Genomic DNA, 10,390 nt, shown 5'->3' with positions numbered 1-10,390 from the left:
AAAGGACAGCAGCACCCGGACCGGACGGCACCCCGGAGGGACCCAGACTTGAGGACTCTGCTGCTCCAGCGCCCCAGCTCACGATCTTCCAGGACCAGGCGGGTCCCTCAGCGCAGCGCGGCCCTGTCGCTCTCCTGACCACGCCCCTCGTGGCCCCGCCCTATTCCCCGCCCCTGCCCCTCGCGCCCGGCCGGTCCCTTGCCCGAGTCCAGGCCCGACGCGCCTGCGCCTCTGACCACGCCCCTCCCCGCCCCTATCCCCGCCCTTATCACTCGGCCCCGCCCACGCCCCTTGCGGCGGGGTGGGAGCCCAGCCGCACACCGCGCATGCTCCGAGCGCGGCGCCCCCGACGCGGCGTTCGGCTCGGCTCGGGCATTTCCGCCTCTTTGTTTTAAACTCCGGACGGGCTTTTTTCTCCTCCTCTTGGGGGGGACCCAGAGGGAGCGGCGCCCCCTCCCCCCCTCCGGCGCGGACCCCGCGTGCGCCTTGCTCGCCCGCAGCCCCGAGACCGCAGGTCAGTGAGTCCGCCCCGCCTGGCCTGGGCCCGCGGCGCCCGCTCCTCAGGCTGCGGCCTCGGCCCGTGTCCGGCCCGGAAGGCTCCGAACCCCGGGCCCGCGCTCCAGCGTCCCCGTCGGCCTGGCCCGGGAAGCCCTTGGCAGGCCCCGGAGAGGGCTGGAGCCCGGGAAGGCCGGCACCCCAGCCCAGGAAGGACTCCGGGAGGTCGAAGACCCCAGCTCAGGCAGGACCCCGGGAGGGCCGGGACTCCAGCCTAGGCAGGATCCCGGGAGGGCCAAGACCCCAGCCCAGGCAGGACCCCGGGAGGGCTGGGACTCCAGCCCAGGCAGGACCCCGGGAGGTCGAAGACCCCAGCCCAGGCAGGAACCCGGGAGGTCCAAGACCCCAGCCCAGGCAGGAACCCGGGAGGTCCAAGACCCCAGCCCAGGCAGGACTCCGGGAGGTCGAAGACTCCAGCCCAGGCAGGGCGCAGGGAGGGCAAAAAAAAAAAAACAAAAAACATCAAAAAAAAAAAAAAAAAAACCTTACGGGGAGGAGGCCCTCAGAGAGAGATACACACTCTATCAGATTCCCGGAGGGCCAAGACCCAGCACAGGCAGGACGCAGGGAGGGCCAAGACCCCAGCCCAGGCAGGACCCCGGGAGGGCCAAGATCCCAGCCCAGGCAGGACCCCGGGAAGGCTGGGTCCTCAGACCAGGCAGGACCTGAAGAGAGTTGGGCTCTGGGACTGCCAGGACCCCCAGAGTGCCAGGACACCATGACAGGTCATCCAGGAGGGTCTGACCCTGGGACAGGTCACCGAGAAGGGCTGGGACCCCAAGATGGGTCACCAAGGAGGGTCGGACCTGGCCACCTGGCAGGGCCCAGGGAGGGCTAGGACCCTGGGAAGAATCGCGGAGAAGGGCCAGATCTAGGGACCAGGCAGAACCCAAAGAATGCCGGGACCCCAGAATAGGTTCCCCAGGAAGGTCCTGCCTTAATGTGGGTCACAGATGAGGGCCAGGACCCCATGACCATGACTCAGGAGGACCTGACCCTGGAGCAGTCCTGTGAGTCCTGTGAGCACTGCTCGGACCCTGAGACCACCCCATCTCCTCTGGGGGGCTGGGACCCTAAGACAGCCCTATCTCCCCCGGAGGCTCAGACCCTGAGACCACCCCATCTCCTCCAGAGGCTCAGACTCTGAGACAGCCCTGTCTTCCCCGGAGGCTCAGACCCTGAGACAGCCCTGTCTCCCCCGGAGGCTCAGACCCTGAGACCACCCCATCTCCCCCGGAGGCTCAGACCCTGAGACAGCCCTGTCTCCCCCGGAGGCTCGGACCCTGAGACAGCCCTGTCTTCCCCTGGGAGTCAGGACCCTGAGACTGGACAGAGACAAGGGCTCCTGACATGGACAGGCTCCTAGATGACCAGGACCTCAAATGGGGTCACTTAGGGTCAGGACACTGGTGTGGACAGGGAAGAAGGCTAGGCTCTCAAGGAGGACCTGATGAGAGCTGGAACTTCCAGACAGGTCCTCAGAGGGTGGGGACTCCTGAACAAGTCACTGAGGAGCATGTAGACCCCAAGACTAGACTGTAAGGAGTACTGGGACCCTGGAGGGGGGTTCCTGCAGTGTCCTGAATCTGCCCAGCCCCCTCAGCTGGACGCACCTGCTGTGAAGGCCAGGCATCTGGTATCCTGGTACCCGAGGCCCTTTCCATGAGACGCTGGGCCAGCCCCACAGCCCCACAGCCCCTGCACACAAACTGCCTAGGTGGTTCCTGGGGCAGGTATGAGCCAGGGGTTTCAGGGTTCCAGGAGCTCCCAGCCTACGGGCTCCATGCCTCAGGGTGGCACTGTGCTCTCCCCTCTCAGCCCCTTGTCCAGGGCTGCTGTCCTGTCCTTGCCTTGGCCATGGTCCGTGTCCAACACCTTCAACCCCTCCTGCCCCTCTCCCCATCTTCAAGGTCACGTGAGTGTCCCGCTTCCTCAGTATAGAGGCGTTTCCTGTGTCCGGGAGACTCGGAGGAGGGATGGGGTCTGAGCTGGGATGTGGAATCCTGGGCATATTTTGGGGACAATTGGTCCAAGTCAGGAAAGCTGGAGCAGGCAAGGCTGTTTCCCACTCCCTCTCCAGTAAGGGAAGGAATTAAAGGATCCTGGTGGTGGTGGTAGGGGGGGTGGTTTATTTCTCTGAAACCTTTGAATCAGCGTTTCATCGAGAACTTGTGGGTATTTTCCTTTAATTTGGAAGTGGTAATGAAAAAGTGGGGTGCAGTTTTTATACTGCATGAGGTATTCAGAAGCGAGCGATCTATGCTGTCCTTTGACTAGGGAAGGGTTGTCTAGTGAGATCTTGTCAAGGGCGTTTCAAGAAGGTGGTCATCCCAGGAACCCCGCTCCCAGAGGGCGCCGTGTGGCTGCTGGGTGTGCCGCACGTTTTCCAAAGGAGTGAATGATGCATGAACGAGTGAATGAAAGGCAGGGTCGCTCTTCAGGCACATCCCCTCAGATTAGGCGTGCGGGCTTGCCTGGAAGTTGGGCAATAAGATGAGGTGTAACCCTAAAACTCTGAGCTATCTGGACTCCCAAGAGAGACACTGTGAATTAGATGGTTCGGGATTTCATCTCTGCTACAGCTTCACTTCCTGGTGACTTAGGAGAAGACCGTGTTAGGGTTTCAGCTTAACATTTCGGGGTACTCAGTGTCAGCCACATTGTGTCCCCGCATGGTCAGCCTGGGCCTAGAAGCTTTTACTTGCCCAGTGTAACCGCCAGGGACCTTTTTACTCAACATTTCCTTCCGATTTGCTCTTTTGACATATCCTTTACTGTTTTTTAAACTTCATTTGCTTTGTGAAATTGTGGAGAGGCTTGTGAAGCTGAGTGTTCAGGTTTGTTTGGGTCTGTGCTGTCTGGTTCCCAGGTTTTTAGAGGTGTGGCTGTGCTGAGTGGCTGTATTATTTATATATTGCTGTGCGGCAGATTACCCCAGAACCCATGACTTAAACCAACAGTCCAATAGTATCTTACTGTTTCTGTGGGTCGGGACTGCAGGCAGGCTCTGGCTCAGGGACCTCCCATATGGGGTTGTGTCTCTGAAGGCTGGACTGGGGAGGGTCCGCATCCAGGCTGCGTCATGTGACTGTGGGCTGGAGACCTCGGTTCCTTTCTCAACATGGCAGCTCTGAGGGAGCCCATGCCAAGTCAGAGAGGGACAGGAAGGACGTCCCAGTCTTTGTGGAGTGACATTCTACCACTTTTGCCAAATTCTCTTTGCCAGGAGTCATTAGGCCCCTACACATTTGAGGGGAGGGGACTCCAAAACGGTGAGCATACGATGGGCAGATGGGGTCACTGGAACACCTTAAAGCCTGTACAGCACGGCAGTGCTGTGAGCCTGGCACCTGTCAGGGCACCGGCGAGACTTCCTGTAAGTAAGTCAGCGATTGCATGTGGAGTCACGCATTAAGACGAGGATGTGACCATTCAGCTGTCTCTTTAATTGGTGCGGGTTTCTCCAGTGTCACCGTCATGACTGAGATATTTGTGATATGTAAAGGAAGATAAATTACAGATAGAAAAGATTCTTAGGAATTAACTTGTAATTTGGAATACCAGTAGCAAGCCATAAGACCCCCACAAATTAAATTGCAGGGTGTGTGTCACTGATGTCAAATTCTTTCCGACAGCTTCAGGTGCAATGATTGTACTTGTTCCCAGAGTCCCCTCATTTTCTTCATGCTAGTGATTTTGCTCCAGAAATTATCAACCGACTTCTGTTAAGTTTTCCTAAACCATTTTAAATATGTGGGGGAAATGTTTTTACTGGTTACGGTAGACCTTGTGCACGCGGTTATTTGTGACTTCATAAAAATGCCGTGGGAGACGTGAGACCCTGACCATGTTGGACATTTGACCTGTGTGAGGACTTAACTCCAGGGTCGAGGCACTACTGCGAGCCAGAGCCTCTGCTCCCAGCAGCCACCCCCGCTCCACAGGGAGCCGGACCCCATGCCTCCCTCGGGTTCTGGGCTGGAGCGAGGGCCGGGAAGGGGACCTGTCCTGGACTCTGGAGACCTCAGCTGCCCCCTCCCACCACGCTGCCCTCTCTAGATCATCAGCTCCTCCTGTGACAAAATCGAGGAGCTGCAGGGTACGGCAGGGGCCCTTTGCCACGGGCTAGAATTGTTTACTTGGGTTTTTTGAATTGGATTATAAAGTGAGCCTTGTTTTGATGTATACTGTTACTCTTTATTAAATGGCAGGATTTATTTTGTTTGCAGCCTTATTTGGTTTATGGTTAGAATTGAAGTTGAAAATGTAATTTTTCTACATAATTAGCCAAGCGTGTGTAATTTTTCTGCAAAAATTAGCTGGGCATGGTGGCAGGTACCTGTAATCCCAGCTACTCGGGAGGCTGAGGCAGAAGAATCGTTTGAACCCGCGAGGCGGAGGTTGCAGTGATCTGAGATCGCACCACTGCACTCCAGACTGGGCGACAGAGTGAGACTCTGTCTCAAAAAAATAAAAAATAAAATAAAAAAAAGAAAATGTAATTTTTCTTTTACCATTGAAATATAGTGAGGTTTAGGGACAGTTTCCTATTGTTTATCTATTTTTTTATTATGATATTTGCTGTTAATATTGTAAAAATGTGGTACAATTCATTGTGCTTCAAAAATTGAAATTATTTTTAATTTCATACATTAATAGTTTATCATTTAATTTTAAAAATGTGAGGCCTTAAGAAAAACAAAACAAAGCTACTTTCCTGATCTGCCGTGTTTCTCCCGACAAGAACTGAATTATGTAAACGCCAAAATGACAAAGAACAATAGTGAATGTTGCCTAGGTGCATTTTTGTAGAATTATCCACTAAATTAAGCAAAACTGCCATTGATAGGAACTGATACTCTCTAGAAAATATAGCCCTTCAACCTATTATTGTAATTGACTTGCTTTTTTTAAGATAAACTCTAATATTTTTGTTTGTTTTTGTTTTTTTGTTTGTTTGTTTTGAGTTGGAGTTTAGCTCTCGTAACCCAGGCTGGAGTGCAGTGGCGCGATCTCGGCTCACTGCCACCTCTGCCTCCCAGGTTCAAGTGATTCTCCTGCCTCAGCTCCCTAAGTAGCTGGGTTTACAAGTGCCTGCCACCACGCCCTGCTAATTTTTTGTAATTTTAGTAGAGACGGGGTTTCACCATGTTGGCCAGGCTGGTCTTGAACTCCTAACCTCAGGTGATCCACCCATCTCAGCCTCCCAAAGTGCTGGGGTTACAGATGTGAGCCATCGCACCCGGCCAATAAACTCTAATATTTAGGTACATTTAGAGAGTGGATTTGTTGGCTTGGGTTTTTTTTTTTTTTTTGCAAATTCAGTGATATTTGCTGGGCTTTGCTACATTAACAGCAAATTCCAGATGTTTAATAAGAAATAGATGCAAAGAGAGGAAGTCTGTCCGCAGACCTCCTTTGAAACTCCCTGTAATCCATGGGTCCTGTTGGCCTGGTGGGTCTTATGGGGGCTGTGGGCCTCGTGGAAGCTGTGGACCTCATGGGGGCTGTATGGCCTTGTTGGGGGCCTGTGGGCCTGGTGGGGGCTGTGTGGCCTCTGTGGGCCATGTGGGGGCTGTGTGGGCTCATGGGGGTTATGGCCTGGTGGGGGCTCATGGGTCCTTTGTGGCCTGGTGGGGGCTGTGGGCCTGATGGGGGCTGTGTGGGCTCATGAGGGCTGCGTGCCTCATGGGGGCTATGGGCCTGGTGGGTCCTTTGTGGCCTCATGGGTCCTGTGTGGCCTGGTGGGGGCTGTGTGCCTCCTTGGGGCTGTGGCCTTGTGGGTCCTATGTGCCTTGTGGGTCCTGTGTGACTTTGTGGGGGCTGTGGCCTCCTGGGGGCTGTAGCCTTGTGGCTCCTGTGTCCCTTGTGGGTCCTGTGTGGCCTGGTGGGGGCTGTGGCCGTGTGGGTCCTGTGTGCCTCATGGGTCCTGTGTGGCCTAGTGGGGGCTGTGGCCTTGTGGGTCATATGTGGCCTTGTTGGTCCTATGTGGCCTGGCAGGGGCTGTGTGCCTCCTGGGGGCTGTGGCCTTGTGGGTCCTATGTGCCTTGTGGGTCCTGTGTGCTTCGTGGGTCCTGTGGGGACCTGTGGTGGGGGCTGTGTGGCCTTGTGGGGACTGTGGCCTCATGGGGGCTGTAGCCTTGTGGGTCCTGTGTGGCTTGATGGGGGCTGTGGCCTCGTGGGGGCTGTGGCTTTGTGGGTTCTGTGTGACCTTGTGGGTCCTGTGTGGCCTTGTGGGGGCTGTGGCCTCGTGGCTGCATCTCCTGTCTGGGTCCTGTGAGCTGTTACGTTTCCAGGTTCTTGATCAGGCCTGGCCCGTATTAGATGCTCAATAAATAGTAACCAGAAGCTGATCCTTGTGGCTACTGTGTGGAGCTCCTGTGTGGAGCTGTTCTGAGGCGTGTTAACTTGTTGAATTCCTGATGCCACCCAGGAATCAGACCATAAAAGCTGTGCTTGTTTCTCAGCATGAGCCTGGCATGGCAGAGGGCGCACAGGGCAGGCATGGTTGGAATGTGGGGGCAATGAGGGCTCACCTTAAAACTTTTTAAATGTTAAGTGATTTTAATTTATTTTTTCACCCAAATTTTTACGAAGAAAAAAATCGCAATAGAGAACAATGGAGAAAATTATACAGTGAGTACTTGCTGTGGTCCAAATGTCTGTGTCCCCCAGAATCCATGGGGGACCCTAACCCCCAAGGTGGTGGTGTCGAGCGTGGGGCCCTAGGGAGGCTCTGCCCTGATGACCAGGGCCCTTTCTGTCATTGAGGACATGAGAGAAGGCGCTGCCTGTGAGGACTCCGACCCCACCAGCCCCCAAATCTGCCAGTGTCTTGATTCTGGACTCCCAGCCTGCAGAACTGAGAAGTGAGTTCTGTGGTTTGTCAGCTGCTCAGTGTCAGGTGCTTTGGTCACTGAACACACCGGGACGGCACCCTCTACCGCCGTTCGGCCACGTTTGCTTCCGCGCCTTCTCTCAGTACATCCTGGACCCACCTGTGAGTGGCTCTGGACAGGAGCCTTGCTGGGAAGGTGAGAGTCCCAGCTGAGAGCAAGAACCAGGGGAGGCCCCCACACCGCTGTGATCCTGGGACGGGGAGACCCCCACATCGCTGCAGCCCCACTGTGACTCCGGGACGGGGAGGCCCCCACACCACTGCGGCCCCACTGTGACCCCGGGATGGGGAGGCCCCCACACTGCTGTGACTCCGGGACGGGGAGGCCCCCACACCGCTGTGATCCTGGGACGGGGAGGCCCCCACACTGCTGTGACCCTGGGATGGGGAGGCCCCCACACCACTGTGATCCTGGGACGGGGAGGCCCCCACACCACTGTGATCCTGGGATGGGGAGGCCCCCACACCGCTGTGGCCCCACTGTGACCCCGGGACGGGGAGGCCCCCACACCGCTGTGATCCTGGGATGGGGAGGCCCCCACACTGCTGCGGCCCCACTGTGACCCCGGGACGGGGAGGCCCCCACACCGCTGTGATCCTGGGATGGGGAGGCCCCCACACGGCTGTGACCCCGGGACGGGGGTGCCTACTTCACGGCGTTAGCTGATTTCCAGGCCGCCTTACCTCTCCCCAGCTGAGAATGTCTCCGTGTCTTCCAGAACCAGAGTCAGCCAGGGCCTGGCCTTGCCCTGGCCCTGCTGACTGTGCCAGGTGAGACCCCCTGGCGCTGTGGTCTTGTCTCCCTGTCCGTGGACCGGGCTCGCGTCCTTCCCACCCCACTGCCTTCTGCCAGGCCGGCGGAGACATGGCTCCTGATGTCCTCTTCAGTCTCAGCTGGAGAAAGCTGCTCTGGAGGGACTCTTGTCATTAGGCCAGGCACACCTGGGCACTCCCGATTTTGAGGTAGCTTATTTGGGACCTTAGTTACAGCTTCAAGAGTCCCTTTACAGCAGTCCGTGGGTCAGTATGTGAGAAACAGGACAAGATCTGTGTACACCAGAGGCCCAGAATCTTGGTGCCATTTCCGAATTCTGCCTCCCACAGTCTGGCCTCTGGTCACCCCAAATTTATATCCCTCCCACATGCACACTGCACTCACCCCTTACGAGGTTCCCAGGATCCCATCAAGGGTGGCATCAGCTCAGAGTCCCGAGGGCACCCCCAGGGGATCTGCTCAGCTGCTTCCAGCCCTACAGTGACGGGGTCCCACCGCCTCCGGGCCTGTTTTTACTTTATCCTGCTTCTGTGCAGATTGAGCAAGAGAACTGGGTGTCGGTGCTGGGACGCTGTAGACCCTGTGGGTGAGAACTGGGCTTCGGCGCTGGGCTAATGTAGACCCTGAGGGTGAGAACTGGGTGTCGGTGCTGGGACGCTGTAGACCCTGCGGGTGAGAACTAGGCTTCGGTGCTGGGACGCTGTAGACTTTGAGGGTGAGAACTGGGCGTCGGTGCCGGGACGCTGTAGACCCTGAGGGTGAGAACTGGGCGTCGGTGCTGGGACGCTGTAGACCCTGAGGGTGAGAACTGGGCGTCGGTGCCGGGACGCTGTAGACTTTGAGGGTGAGAACTGGGCGTCGGTGCCGGGACGCTGTAGACCCCGAGGGTGAGAACTGGGCGTCGGTGCCGGGACGCTGTAGACCCCGAGGGTGAGAACTGGGCGTCGGTGCCGGGACGCTGTAGACCCTGAGGGTGAGAACTGGGCGTCGGTGCCGGGACGCTGTAGACCCTGAGGGTGAGAACTGGGCGTCGGTGCCGGGACGCTGTAGACCCTGAGGGTGAGAACTGGGCGTCGGTGCCGGGACGCTGTAGACTTTGAGGGTGAGAACTGGGCGTCGGTGCCGGGACGCTGTAGACTTTGAGGGTGAGAACTGGGCGTCGGTGCCGGGACGCTGTAGACCCCGAGGGTGAGAACTGGGCGTCGGTGCCGGGACGCTGTAGACTTTGAGGGTGAGAACTGGGCGTCGGTGCCGGGACGCTGTAGACTTTGAGGGTGAGAACTGGGCGTCGGTGCCGGGACGCTGTAGACTTTGAGGGTGAGAACTGGGCGTCGGTGCCGGGACGCTGTAGACTTTGAGGGTGAGAACTGGGCGTCGGTGCCGGGACGCTGTAGACTTTGAGGGTGAGAACTGGGCGTCGGTGCCGGGACGCTGTAGACCCTGAGGGTGAGAACTGGGCGTCGGTGCCGGGACGCTGTAGACCCTGAGGGTGAGAACTGGGCGTCGGTGCCGGGACGCTGTAGACCCTGAGGGTGAGAACTGGGCGTCAGTGCTGGGGCACTGTAGACACCATTAATTGCGTTCTGACCTTGCCTCTCTTTTCCTGGTGTTGTCTGGCTTTACCATCTCCAGCTCTACCTCCTGAGGGTCACGTCATAGCCCCCAGCCCCCCTTGGCCTCTGTTCGTGTTCTCCTGTCTGAGGGCCGTGTTCTCCAGCCACCTCCTGGTGGTCCCTCGGGCCCCTGTTGTTGCCTCTGTCTCTGGCCCTCTTGCCTCTGTCTGGGGTTGCCCGCTGCCTTCGCAGCCTCGCCCTCCTGGGCTGGGTCTCCCGCCTTGGTCTGTCCCTCTTCTTGCCGTAGGTGTGTTTTTCCAGAGTCATCACTCCCTGGCCACTGTTGTGCCAGTCCCAGCTCGAGCCTGATCGCAGTCGGCTGTGGCTGAGCCGGACTGGTGCCAGTGCTGCCAACACCGCCTGGCGCAGAAAAGGTGCTCGGCAGGCATTTTCTGAGTGAACGTTGAAGCTCAACCTTCCTGAGACCTCTGGAAACACCTTTGCTTCCTCTCATCCTGAGTAGTCGAGTGGCTGGGCAGGGAATTCTGTGTGGAAGGTCATTTTCTTCAGAGTGAAGGATGGTGTCTTTGGCTTGTAGAATTCAGTGTT

At 57.4% G+C, this 10,390-nt stretch overlaps 1 protein-coding gene across 2 annotated transcripts in view; it reads left to right on the top strand.

Annotated features, from left to right (window-relative positions):
• The first annotated feature begins 361 nt into the window (after positions 1–361).
• Positions 362–10,390, top strand: part of LOC105483813 (polycomb group ring finger 3) — a 62,480-nt gene continuing 52,451 nt past the window's right edge. Inside the window, exon 1 of one of the 2 annotated variants that reach the window (XM_071093931.1) lies at positions 362–514. The gene's annotated coding sequence lies outside the window, so the exon portion shown is untranslated. The remainder of the gene's footprint in view (positions 515–10,390) is intronic. The other variant, XM_011744790.3, reaches the window with a different exon arrangement.

The sequence above is a fragment of the Macaca nemestrina genome, chromosome 3, assembly GCF_043159975.1.
Source record: "Macaca nemestrina isolate mMacNem1 chromosome 3, mMacNem.hap1, whole genome shotgun sequence".
Taxonomy (NCBI): domain Eukaryota; kingdom Metazoa; phylum Chordata; class Mammalia; order Primates; family Cercopithecidae; genus Macaca; species Macaca nemestrina.
The sequence above is the reverse complement of the archived record's forward strand: the minus strand, read 5'-3'. Positions and strand labels throughout refer to the sequence as shown.